The following is a 12,949-nucleotide window of genomic DNA, read 5'->3' as shown; positions in this document are numbered from 1 at the left end:
GGCATCATCGGGCAGGGCACGTGCACGACGGCGTCGGTGGTTTCCATCATCCTGGATGCCGTCGTGCTGGCAGAGGCAGTGGCGTCGGAGGCAGCAGCAGGCTCGACGTGGGAGGCATCATGGCTCGGGGCCATCAAGATCAGAGGGGCAGGCATCGGCCGGAGGGCAGGAGAACCCTGGGATGGTAGTGTCTTCCGTGTGGGAGCAGTTGGTCCAGCGGATAGGTGCGGAGCGGCAGCGGGCGGAAGAGGAGCGGCTCACCATGGTCAGGGCGGAGTTCTCCATGCGTCGGGCGTTGAGGCGGGCTGAGTGCCTCGAGGAAGCTCGCAGGGAGTTTGAGGTGAACATGGGGTTATCCCTGCGAGACCTCGGGGCCAGGACAGAGTCCCGCCTCCAGGACATCGACATGGAGTTCGATGATGCCCTGGCCGGCAACATCACAGAGTGAGCCGCAGGACTTGCCCGCTGCCATTGTATATAGTTATATAGTTAGTGGTAGGTTTCCTTTAAATTATTATTTTTTTTATTTGGTTGCGATTGGAAAATGCGCCACTTTTTTGTATATAGTTCAGTTTTTAGTTAGTTGACATAGTTAGGTTTCATTTGGTTGGGCTCATGGACCCAGGATTGTCTTGTATATAGTTCTTCTATGGATTTTTGGATTTTTTGGATTTTTTTCATGGACATTCATCTTCTTTTTGTTGTTTTGCTTTGTGGTTTTTCTAATTTCATTTCCATTCTTGTTGATTTTCAATACATTTTTATTTTCATCCTTCAATGTGTCGTATCATCTCATTACTTTCATGCATGTCATGTTGGGTGTTTTAACATTCACTTGCAGCCATTGTGTGTGACAGACATGTGTTCATTTGCATTGTTTACATTGGGTGTGTAACATGTAATTGCCTTTGATATGTGGGTGGATGTGATAGTTGGTTGGGCCTTTTGGCAGGGGAGGATGGCCATTACGGACATGATTGGGGATTGTTGGGACCCAGGTGCAGGGGGTCATGGATGGGACATGGGTGGGGGCCTGCTGGCAGGTGCCCCACAGTGCTGGGGGGTGGGGGTGGTGGGGGCATGGATGGGACATGGCCGAGGGCCTGGTGGAGGGTGCCCCGCATTGCTGGGGGGTGGGGGTGGTGGGGGACATGAGTTGGACATGGGTGGGGGCCTGCTGGCAGGTGCCCCACAGTGCTGGGGGGTGGGGGTGGTGGGGGACATGAGTTGGACATGGGTGGGGGCCTGCTGGCAGGTGCCCACAGTGCTGGGGGGTGGGGGTGGTGGGGGACATGAGTTGGACATGGGTGGGGGCCTGCTGGCAGGTGCCCCACAGTGCTGGGGGGTGGGGGTGGTGGGAGACATGAGTTGGACATGGGTGGGGGCCTGCTGGCAGGTGCCCCACAGTGCTGGGGGGTGGGGGTGGTGGGGGACATGAGTTGGACATGGGTGGGGGCCTGCTGGCAGGTGCCCCACAGTGCTGGGGGGTGGTGGGGGACATGAGTTGGACATGGGTGGGGGCCTGCTGGCAGGTGCCCCACAGTGCTGGGGGGTGGGGGTGGTGGGAGACATGGGTGGGGGCCTGGCGGAGGCTGCCCCTGGTGACTGGGGTGGTGGGGGTGCTGGGAGACATGGGTGGGGGCCTGGTGGAGGCTGCCCCTGGTGACTGGGGGGGGTGGGGGTGCTGGGAGACATGGGTGGGGGCCTGGTGGAGGCTGCCCCTGGTGACTGGGGGGGTGGGGGTGCTGGGAGACATGGGTGGGGGCCTGGTGGTGGGTGCCCCTGCACTGCTGGGGGGTAGGGGTGGTGGGGAACATGGGTGGGGGCCTGGTGGAGGCTGCCCCTGGTGACTGGGGGGGTGGGGGTGCTGGGAGACATGGGTGGGGGCCTGGTGGAGGCTGCCCCTGGTGACTGGGGGGGGGGTGGGGGGTGCTGGGAGACATGGGTGGGGGCCTGGTGGTGGGTGCCCCTGCACTGCTGGGGGGTGGGGGTGGTGGGGGACATGGGTGGGGGCCTGGTGGAGGCTGCCCCTGGTGACTGGGGGGGTGGGGGTGCTGGGAGACATGGGTGGGGGCCTGGTGGAGGCTGCCCCTGGTGACTGGGGGGGTGGGGGTGCTGGGAGACATGGGTGGGGGCCTGCTGGCAGGTGCCCCGCAATGCTGGGGGTGGGGGTGCAAGGGGACATGAGTTGGTGATCATTGGTGCAAGGAGACATGTGCCTTTGCTGGGGGGCATGCCCATGTTGGGTGGGCTGCCTGCGGGACATGACCAGGGATGCAGGGTAGTCCCCTGTGGTGTGGGCTGCCTGCAGGGGCCGTGGAGGGTGTACAGGGAACACCTGGGAGGACCCACAGTGGCAAATCACATGTAGGACTCCCCGGCACCCCTGAAATACACGTACCCCGCTGAAATCGCGTGTAAAACTTCGTGCGCACCCCTGTAATACCCGCACGCAGCCCAATCGCGTGTGAAACTTTGCGCGCACCCCTAATACCCGCACGCAGCCCAATCGCGTGTGGAACTTCCCGCGCACCCCTGAAATACACGCGCCCAGGCCAATCGCGTGTGGAACTTCCCACGCACCCCTGAAATACACGCGGCCAGGACAATCGCGTGTGGAACTTCCCGCGCACCCCTGAAATACACGCACCCAGGACAATCGCGTGTGGAACTTCCCGCGCACCCCTGAAATACACGCGCCCAGGACAATCGCGTGTGGAACTTCCCACGCAACCCTGAAATACACGCGGCCAGGCCAATCGCGTGTGGAACTTCTCACGCACCCCTGAAATACACGTAGCCCGCTCCCCCAGGCCAGATCGCGTGAGAAACTTCACGCGAACCCCTGAAATACACATAGCCCGCTCCCCCAGGCCCGATCGCGTGAAAAAGTTCACGCGAACCCCTGAAATACACGTAGCCCGCTCCCCCAGGCCCGATCGCGTGAGGAACTTCACGTGAACCCCTGAAATACACGTAGCCCGCTTGCCGTGCTGGTACAGGGTTAGCGCAGCCCTTTGCGCTGGATTGGGGATTTTGATGGCTTTTCCCTGCGCGGAAGGCGTTCTTGGGGGCGTAACTGGCGCTGCTGCAAGGTCGCTGCGCCACTGTGCGCCACGGCTGGTTTTGGTGGCTGAAATCCATGAATACGCTGTGCGCGAAAATGGGTTTTGGCGCACGCGGCTGGCGCAGGGATTCGCACGCGCACACTGTGCGCCAGCCGCGTGCGCCACTTGTGCGCTGAATTCTATGAATTACCCCCTGTGTCTCTTCCCCCACTGTAGATCTCCTGTCCTGAATATCTGCCCATTTCTGTGGCACAATAAAGCTATTGCTGTCAATGGCAGGCACTCTACAGCAAGTACTGGTTAAGCAAAGGCATCAGATTTATATATCAGAGTATCGATTATGGCTCCCTTCTCTCATTCCAACAGCTAAAAGATCTTTTCCCCATTCCTATTTCGGATATCAATTTTTACAATAAATTGGTCAATGCGTTTTTTGGACGCTCTGCTGCGATCTGCAAATTGTATTCTTTCACCTGATGCCTCTAGACTCCTGCTCTTAACCATAACTTCCGATGCACCTGTAGCTACATTTTATAAAGTTTTGTGTAATACGGATCATCCTATCATTAAATGGCCTGTGTAATCTAAACGGGAGTTGGACTTTGGTGCTACCTTAGATGATGACACTTGGTCTCTACTGTTTGCAAAGATTAGAGGTGTTTCCACCTCTGCTAACATTATGTATCATCTGTATTTTGTTTAGTTATAGAGCTTTTATAAAACCCCTAAAATTATCTAAATCAAAACCTGGGGAGGGAGATAATTGTTGGTCTTGTGAAGATGACCCCGCTTCCTATAAGCAGATGTTTTATGACTGTCCTTATATATTTAAGTTCTGGAAAGAGGTGTGGCAATTTCTTGACCTTATTTATTATGTCAATATTCCTCTCTCGTTTCTGAATGCTTTTTTTGGTAGTCATGCCATCAACAATGTGAATTTACGAGAATCAGCTAAGCTCTATGACCTATTTATTGTTCTTGCCCTTAAGCTTCTCACTACCAATTGGAAGAACTTACAAAATGTCTCAGTTAAAGGATGGTGGAACAACATATGTCATGTCCAGAGAATGAAACAATATATGGCCATTTGCCTTGATGCTATTCCGAAATATAATTGCAAAATGGGCTTATTTCATTCGCTATTTAGGTCACTTTAGCTTCACTTCCCATGGTTCTTGAACTGTCCTTTGATGCACACTTAGATTTTGGTGTACCATCCCTTCTTCCTCAAAATGATTTGCATGTTTTCTTTTTCTTTTCTTTTTTTCTTTTTTTTTGTTGTTTTTACTGATGCCTCAATTCAATTCTATAGTTTATAATACTTTAAGGTTGTATGTTCCTTTCCTTCCCTGTCTTCCTCTTGTTCTCTTGTCCATCCACTGGTTTGTTTCCCTGTTGTGTCTTTATTTATGCACTTGTCTTTTTGATACAGAGTTTGTAGCCTTTGGCTGGTACCTGACCTTTGTAAAACTCTAATCTACCTGTTTTATTCTCCCTGCATTATATATTATAGTTTTGCCCAATCGTTGTTCATGTTTACTTGGAATTGTCTCTCTTTATATGGTCCTCTGTAGGATCTTGAATGTTCTGTTCTAACCCTTTTTATAATCTTAATAAAGATGATCAAACTTAATACAATGGGCTATAGCTAGTAGGTTGAATGTCCTCAATGCATACACATTGTGGAAACTAAGATAGGGTTGAGTGGCTTATAACATTGCTGGTAAAGAGGGTTAGTCATTGTGAAGTGCCTGTCTTCATAGCGATCTTGCGAGGGCACAGGTTAATTGTCAGGTATTGCCAATGTATAAGTAGATATACGCAAACCATCCCATGCTCGGTCGTAGGCTTAGACATTACCCTCATATCCGCATTCCCTGTTCTAGACTAGAAAGATTTCCATTCCGAATTTGACCTACATTGTGTACGAGTATCAGTTTTAGTTTGCTGTACTTAACCTGACTTTTGTCTCTGGGTTTTGGTGCAATCATACCATTCAGTTCTGCCAAAGATATGGAGCCCACCTCAGGAAATTGTAGCCAGTTGTTGAGGGTGTCACACTGACTTCTAGTCTGTTTAGTTTTATTAACTTTTCTCTGAGGATTAACTCTTGTACCATTAGTCGGTGATACTTCCTAATTACATTTGAAATGACTGCCATTGAGTTTGCATTAATGGGTACTTTTGCAGGGACTTGTTTTTTCTTAATTGGTTGAGGATTATCTTTATTTTTCCTCTTTCTCCATCTTTGTAGCAGTTTCGTCTGGCTACATAAAAACGGAGCGCTCACCATGGGAGTTCAATGCGTAGCTGTTTGTGGCCATCCCTCCTTTGATTTATGTTCCGAAACAGCATAGAGTAATCAGAAATTCAGAGTGGGGTATTTAGCATGCTTTACTCAGTTAATGGGTATACACTCACGTCTTCTTCAACCTCTGCCATCTGTCCCCTTTCAACTACACTTTTCATCAGTATCACGTCCACTACCCTCACCAGGATCCTCCTTATTGCTCTCTGTTTGTTAGCCAAAGTGGAACATAATCCAAAGATTGCGTGCATAGTAACAGCAATAGTGTTCAAGCTTGGGGTAAAATATGAGTCATTAAAGTTGACATCTTCTTCAGTAGTATTTTCAGAGGTATCCAGACTCGAGTTTTCCATGACAGTCAGGTGCGTTTACACAATACGTTCAAGATCGGGTGCTAGTGGCTAGTTAGTACAAGGCACCTTTCCGGTTAGAGAAACACGTCTCTTGTTCAGGAACATATTTAACAAAGATTAGTTATTGTCAATTTTGGCCATAAAATTAGGTGAGCTAGCAACTAAAGATGGGCCAGCTGAACATGTTGTCGATAATATTGGGAAAAAGTTGGTTATCTTTTCTTGTTCTAAAAGCAATCTATCCTCTGATGGTGTTAACGCAGCACTATTCAAGCCTTCCTTTAATAAATGTCCTTGGGGCTGCTGTTCAAACACTCCGGACCAACCTCTGCAGTACAAGAGGGCTAGCTCCTCCTTCTGTTTGCAATATTAGCTCACCAGACCATATATCAACCTTAGCAGGAATCAGACCTGTTGGCACCTTTGTTCGACGAAATTTAGGGATAGTTTGGTTTCTTTTGTCAGTAATCTGATACCTATTTACTTGATTGCGCAGGGGGTAGGCACGCAGAGGCAGAGGTTTTGGAGCTTTTGTCTTGTGTCGGAGGCCTTCCATTTTGGGCATTTATCACATAAGTGTAAATACAAAAAACAGTGGTCTACTTAGAGCAACTCTTCAAGTCTTCAAATGTGATACTGTGCGCTTGTACAAAGCAGGATTTCATGGTTACCGACTCCCCGGCTCCCCACAGTGGACCACTGCAGAGCACTGAATAGCACCACTCCACGTCAGTGTAATAGGAAGAGCAGGGGGGTAGCAAGCAAAGAGTTCTTGCAAGCAGGGTGGAGAGAAGGGAAGTGATCACTGTGCCATTGGTGAAAGTGGACATACACTAACTGCTTGATGGTTTGGGGTGACCTATGGGTTACGGCATGGCAGGATGGGGTAAAGGATTGGCTGGAAAGTGGACATCAAAGATGGTGGCCAGTGCAGTTTTAGGTGACATCCAGCCCTGTAGCAGTTCAGAGGTCTGCTGTGCCAGATGTTCACTTCTAATATTAATATTAGGTGTTTTATTCTCCGCCCCAGGTTTGATGACCATGTTTGTGAGTCTTTCTCCAAATTCATGGTTGCATAACGGAAGTCTGTATATTAGCAGGAAGGATACATTTGTTTGGAGTTGAGGTGTAAGTGAATGCAGAGCAACTCACAGTCCAGGCTATCCATAAGTGGAGCAGCTTTTAAACCAAGGCGATCCTTGTGCACTACAGCAATTCCACCACCTCTCGTACCTTCACAAATGAGATAGAGTAGTTTGAAGTTAGGGTGAATGGCTTTGTGTACTATCCCTTTGTGGTTTTCTGATAACCGTATTTCCATAATACAGACGATGGGCCTCATTACGAGTTTGGAGGTAAATGTCTGTCATTAACAGCATGCCGGTATGAATGTGTTCGAGTGGCCTTGATGCCGCAAACAGCGGCTGATTACGAGTTCACGTGTGGACCGGCATGCGGGACGGAAATACAGCCATGCCGGTAATGTCCCACAAATCCCCTGATAGCAGCATCATGAAATGCGCTGATACCTCCTCCTCCATCGACATCCCCTAAATACCATTAGCGTCGTTACCAGGTCCGTCATTACCGGAACTGGAAGTAACATCATCGCACAGGAACGAGAAATGCACTCGCGGCCATCTTCAAAAACAATCCATTGCAATATAGTTTACAAAGGTAGCGGGCGCCCCTCTCTCGACAGAACAAGGCCTGATAACCTGTTCAGTGGTTATTAACCACTTGAGAGTTCGCAGCCACTGCTTTTACTCACTGTGCCTTTCACAGATGGGAAATATCCATTTGCATATCAGTCTTTGTCCTGCTCAGGGGCAGTCCAGCACCGAAAGGCAATGGCAATTCCAACCTGAACGAGAGTACCACCAGCAACCCCATACACGTGTTTCACCCTTGTTGGGGATCATCAGTGAGGTGAAGCTGATGCCTCTCTAAGCACAGTGAGAGGGAGACCACGTCTGGTTGCCCCCAGGAGACCTAGGGTTACCAATCCCAGGTTCCTTAAAAAATAGTTTTACAAAGGTAGCGGGCGCCCCTCTCTCGCAAGAACAGACATGATAACCTGTTCCGATTGGGTACACATATTAGGGGATTAAATGAGGAATTTATTCCACCATTCTAATATCTACCATAATGCCACAGTATAATTCCTCTCACAGAGTCACATGTTAGTGACGAAACGCGGCTCCGCTTATATACGGCTTTGTATGGCAAGTTCAACGGCCCTCATACACCTCCCTCTTGGGGTGTGTGCTAAGGGGCCGCGCTGTGATTGGATATGTCTTATGCTCCAATCACGGGGAAGGTGTGTCAGTTCACCTCCCGCTCGTTCCTCTCTAGATCATAGAGAAAAAGGATACGTCACACGCATCCACCCACAAGTCGGAGGATGCAGTGCGTAGACGTAACAGCCGACCGAGGTTTTCTATTCGGCAGCCGGAACGCGCGTCATCACGCTGCCGGCTATTTACTCAGTCCCTATTCTATCTCTTTCACTGTCGTCAGATCCTCACTGACACTGTGAGCTACGTTTGATTCATTCTCAAACTATTGGTAAGTATATTTCTGCTTCACTTCCTACTCCGCTAAGAAGCCTTATTCACTGTTTTATATGTTTTATATCTTGCATAACACTCTGGTTTTGATATTTGTGCAATCTTGTGACCTTTAGGCACCTCTTTTCTTTTCTTCCCCCCGGTAGGTATTCGTTACCGCAACATCCATTTTGATACCAACGTTGCTTCATCACAGGGTATCATTTCCTCCACTCTGAAGAATGTTCATGATCATCGGGTTCTATTAATTTAAGATCCGTACGCGATAATTGCAGAAGAGCACATAACATCTTTTAGAGACTCAGGTAATTTCTCTTTCTGTGCTCTCTCTCTTTTTTCACTCTTTATCTCGTTATGACTACATTTCATAGATTCTGTATTTTCCAGATTCACTGAAAGATATACTTCTCCCCTGTTTTTATAATTTCTTTAATGTTATCTTTACTTCAGTGTCTTGCTTCAGTCACTCCTGCTCATGCTCTGCACCAGGGTCTTGTTTGACGTCTTGACCTCCTGCCTTTGAAGTTTTCCCCCTCATTCATTTAGGGTAAGGTTCCCCTTCTAGGCAGTTTAAATTAGTAGTCTTAACTTAAATCACTGATCAGCCTTAAAGAAATTATGGTTTTTTTAATTTAAACTTGTCAACCCAGGATTTCCGTTTGAGAAGCATACAGCATGTGATATTATGTTTTTGTTGTAATACAATTGATTTTCTTTTTTGTACAAACTATACATTTCTTTATGTGATGGAGTATTTTGTCTGCTTCCCCGTAGGGAATTTCACTACTTACTTTGCCCCGAGGAAGGCGGTTTTCCAACACCAGTGGCCTCACAGGTGGCCCGCCGAAACGTCCTAACGGTCTCAATGTCGAATGGAACTTAAATTCTGTTCCCAATTGCTTATTGATTTATTCTCTTTGAGACCTTTTTCTTTCTTTTCTCTTCATATACCAAGTGAAAAGTGGACGTTGGCAGACCTGTATATTGCTTACAAGTGCATTTATATTTTGCCTAGACCAATTGGCGGACTTTCATAAAATGCACTTAAATTTTGCTTAAACCGTAATTGCACTTAGATTTTGCTCAAATTATAACTGTATGTCTTTGTTGAAAGTAATGAATTTTATGTATTTGTTAAACACACTCTCTCTTTTTTGTGAAATAAATAAGTCAGAAAGAAAATACGTTTTTCTTTGTGTAAAATGATGTTGCTCTATGCTTCTTATGGTGACCTTGGGTTGTTCTAAGTTGGAATAAGTAGGATATCCTGCTGGATACCATTTAAAATCATTTCATAAATTTTCAAATTTAGTCTTTACGGCTTTTGAAACCCTTGTTATGTGAATATTGGTGACCCCATCATTAGCTGTACCACGTCTGGGTCAGTCCCCATTTTGTGTACCTGGAGTGCTCGCATACTCATGACAATGCAAAGTCATTAGACATTCTCTGTGCCCCAGGCGAAGACAATAGCAGGCTTGGACACTCACCTTTCCAGGGGAGGGGCAGGAAGCTCCACTCTCGGGAAGAGGCCCCTTATTCAACTTCAAAGGATTTGCCATTTGCTCACACTTGGGAAGAAAGAAAAAAAAACTGACATGTGACTTTTGGGTTTAAAATGCTTATTTTGCCACTGAACTTCAAGACATTTAACTTGGCAGCAAGAATAAGAAAAAAGGGTGAAAAGTACATACATTTAAATCTGAATTTATGCTATCCATTTGAAAACTTGGTAGAATGTCTTACTGCGTAAGGAACAGAAGTTACAAAGAATGACCAATTGCGCAGAAACTATTAATGTTGCAAATATAGTATTGTGTACTCATATTCTAGGGGTAATTGTGCATATATGTACAGAATTAAGAAGTGTTAGGCCAAACCTTTAATGGTTAAATTTCCCAAAATTCAACAGAAAGACTAAGCCAGGTCCCACCGACTTGGGAGTTGGATTTAAATGTGACCCACAAAATATGTAATCTATGTATCTGATTTTCTTAGAGGGCATAACTACATAAATATGTATTTGTGGGAAAGTTATATGTTGGTCCCAATAGCTATGGGAGTTTTCCAGATCATATCATAAAACATGACAGCCCTTTCTGTCATCTAACCATCAAAGAGCAAGGCGAGAACTGTGCTCTTGCCCAATCATAGCCTTGTGGTTGTGGGTAGTAAGTCTGCCCCTACCATAAACTTGAATGATTTCATTTGGCATGATAAAAAAGGGAGCATCACAACACATAAACAGACTGATTCCTGACTCCATCCTGATTTCCGCATGGCACCCTGTTCTCCATCTTTGTTCCTGATTCCAGATTTCTTTGCAAAGCCAAGGCCTCTGCATTGCTAAACAACTCCTTTTCAGCTAGGCCCAAATCCTGAGGCAATCCCAAAACTTAAGGGAAGCAATTTGATCCAGTTTTGTTTGCTTCCATAAATGCTTGCCTGCTCCAAACCTGCCACCCCACTGATCTTCAATCTCCAGTAAATAGCGCAGTCCAGTGCAGTCCACTCTGAGGTGCCAGTCCAGATGACCAGAACCGCCCAGCTGACCTAATTCTGCCAGATGTGCCCTGCTCTCCTTTATACCCTATCCGTGTGATGACCAGAGCCCCTGATGGTCCAAAATATTAAATTAAATTGGACTGTAAGTATTAATAGGAATCATAGTAAACCATAGCATATTTTACCTTGCCTTGTCCTATCCCAATCTCTCAACCATCCTACTATCTTCACCTTAAGAACCTATAATATTGTCAGAATCTTTCTTGCAAACCTTTCTGTAATTCCTAGTGTTAGCGCCAATTTTGTTCCTTATTTTTGTTTTACTAGACCATAACCCATTAGTGATTTTGATTAAATAAAGTAATTTGAATAAAGAAAACGGGGTATCCGCCACGTGAAGGGTTACACGCGGCCGTGTAACTGTGGCAATTCACAAGAGGCATTCTCTTTTTCTCAGCCATTAAATTTAGTTTAAGTAAAATTAACCTCTCAGTTTAAAACCGATTTTCTGTTTTTCTCTGTTCTATTTTTTAAAAACACCTCTCATTCAACAGTGCATAACTTCCTCAACTTAATAGCAAGAAACTTCATTTCAACTCTGACTTAAACATAAGTCATTTAGCTACATCGCAACACAAAAACCGCATTTTCTTAAAAAACATTTAGTGAATTTTAGCCGGGAATTCGCATTTCTGTAAAGGGTTACACTTGTGATTTTCAATTTCAATTATTTCCAAACTTCCATTAAGACTCAAAGTGTTTAATCTTGCTAATACTAAAGCTTATGATTGTTTTCAGCTTTTCAATGTTATGTTGCTCCCATGGGAATTTATATTGAGTTAAAGACTTTTGCACACTTTTCATTGTTTTGCTCAGCCATTTTTGAATGTCATTTTAAAAGTGTAAGATTTCCAAACCATTTTTCCCTCTTGTTTGGGTCGGGAAGGTTATATTCAAATCTTGTACACTGTTCTTTATTCTTGAATACCTGCTGCTCCCTTACATCTGTGTAGAATTGCTTATTTGTGAGTTGAGACATTTGCAGGGGGAAATCTTAACTTAAATGCCATCTTTCCAAACAAGTCAAAAGTATTATTTTCTCTGATATTGTATATTCTGTGTTGCTATAAGTGAGTTCAACTGCCTTACCTACTTTCTTATTTGTATTGTCACCACATTGGTGATTTCTGCCCCATATATTAAAACATATGTTTGATTTGAATTTTAAATAAATAAATACATATTACCTTTACCAACCAGCCTGATCCCTGGTCCATTGTGACCTGGTGGTATTTTGAGAAGGGGTGTGATATGAGTGGTATATCACTCAGAAAATTTAACTTATAGACACAATAAAATAAGTATTTCATTTGCGCACTGCATACTAGGCTGGGACGGGGGTGTATTGGCTGATTGAAATCCTTAACAGATATGGGGGCTTGTGCCATGATTTTGAGTTTGAGTTACCACTGGTGACAGTCTAACACAGCAGAGTAACCTGCAGGGTACAGACACCTTCTTTGGTTGGTGTACTGTGCTACACTGTACAAGCACCTCTTAAAATAAATACTCCAAAACCAGACCTGTTTGTAAAAGTAGATCAATCCCAAATGAGTAATAAAGAAATTGATATTTCCAAAATGACGATCCCAGTAGAAATCAATATGGCTAGGGAGCACCTCCTGCACAAGCTGTTCGTCAGGTGTGAGTGGCCCAAACAGAATGAACATGTCTAGCTGGAGGAAACCAAAGAACAGGTCACTGCCATGGACCTGGACATATGGCAGGACAAGGGCCCATTACACTAAGCTCTTAGTGAATTGTACATGGCCCCAAAAGTGAAAGAGGAGCAGAATAAAATTGTCAGAATAACGGCCTACCTATACCTCCACATAGGAGTAATGCAGGAAAAGCAAGCTGAAAACATAGTTCTGGCAAAGAATCAAGTGGAAACACTAGAAAGAATCCAGACTCAATTAAAAGAAGGTCTGGCTCTCCTACAGAAAGAGAATGCAGAGCATGACACCGAAGTACAGGCACTAAAGAGGATTGTCAAGAAAGGGTTGACTCTCTGCAACAGAGTCAACAAAAGCTCGCACAACAATTACAGTTTAATAGAGCCTGCATAGAACAGGTAGTTACCCC

The 12,949-nt window shown here is 45.8% G+C and overlaps 1 long non-coding RNA gene across 1 annotated transcript; it reads left to right on the top strand.

Moving 5' to 3' along the window:
* Positions 1-7,857: 7,857 nt before the first annotated feature.
* Positions 7,858-9,483, top strand: LOC138566050 (uncharacterized). The gene is made up of 2 exons (XR_011301818.1): positions 7,858-8,604; positions 8,750-9,483. It is a non-coding gene; the product is annotated as an uncharacterized lncRNA (long non-coding RNA).
* The last annotated feature ends 3,466 nt before the right edge of the window (positions 9,484-12,949 follow it).

This window comes from Ambystoma mexicanum, chromosome 2p, assembly GCF_040938575.1.
Source record: "Ambystoma mexicanum isolate Mex_15411 chromosome 2p, UKY_AmexF1_1, whole genome shotgun sequence".
In the NCBI taxonomy this organism is placed as follows: Eukaryota; Metazoa; Chordata; class Amphibia; order Caudata; family Ambystomatidae; genus Ambystoma; species Ambystoma mexicanum.
Note: the sequence above shows the minus strand (reverse complement) of the source record. Positions and strands in the feature narration are given on the sequence as shown.